Source organism: Atta colombica, unplaced genomic scaffold (assembly GCF_001594045.1).
Source record: "Atta colombica isolate Treedump-2 unplaced genomic scaffold, Acol1.0 scaffold250, whole genome shotgun sequence".
Taxonomy (NCBI): Eukaryota; Metazoa; Arthropoda; class Insecta; order Hymenoptera; family Formicidae; genus Atta; species Atta colombica.
Genome location: NW_017259349.1, coordinates 239,936 through 240,344, shown reverse-complemented (window position 1 = coordinate 240,344; position 409 = coordinate 239,936). Strand labels below are relative to the sequence as shown.

Sequence of the window (409 nt, the reverse complement as noted above, 5' to 3'; positions counted from 1 at the left end):
AATAATAATAATAATAATTTATATTACCTTTTTCGTGCAAAAAACATTTCAAATGAAAAGCAGATGCAGGAGCCGTGTGCACAAGTAAGGCCTTTTTCTCAGGTTATTTTTGAGCACGTGATGTGTATTACATTACCTGGCTATATTTGGCCGCTGGCTCAGAGCTCCGCAAAGATTCATCGACTATGATGCTTTAGATTGTGCTTATAAAATGTATTTTAAAAAACAGATATATAATCTATTATTAGTCTACTTCTTTAAATGTTTAAAATTTTTAATGTTTTTGCTTTTGCTATTACTTAATAAAATTAAAAATTTGTAATAAAACATATTTATATCAAGTGAGAAATATATTAAAAAGTAAAAGATTTAAGCACACGAACACTGTGTGTCTCTTGTTTCTGTATAC

The 409-nt window shown here is 28.1% G+C and overlaps 1 protein-coding gene across 9 annotated transcripts in view; it reads left to right on the top strand.

Annotated features, from left to right (window-relative positions):
- The window catches only part of LOC108688942 (titin), an 85,086-nt gene that overhangs the window by 27,460 nt on the left and 57,217 nt on the right, over positions 1-409 (top strand). The gene's annotated exons all lie outside the window — the stretch shown is intronic.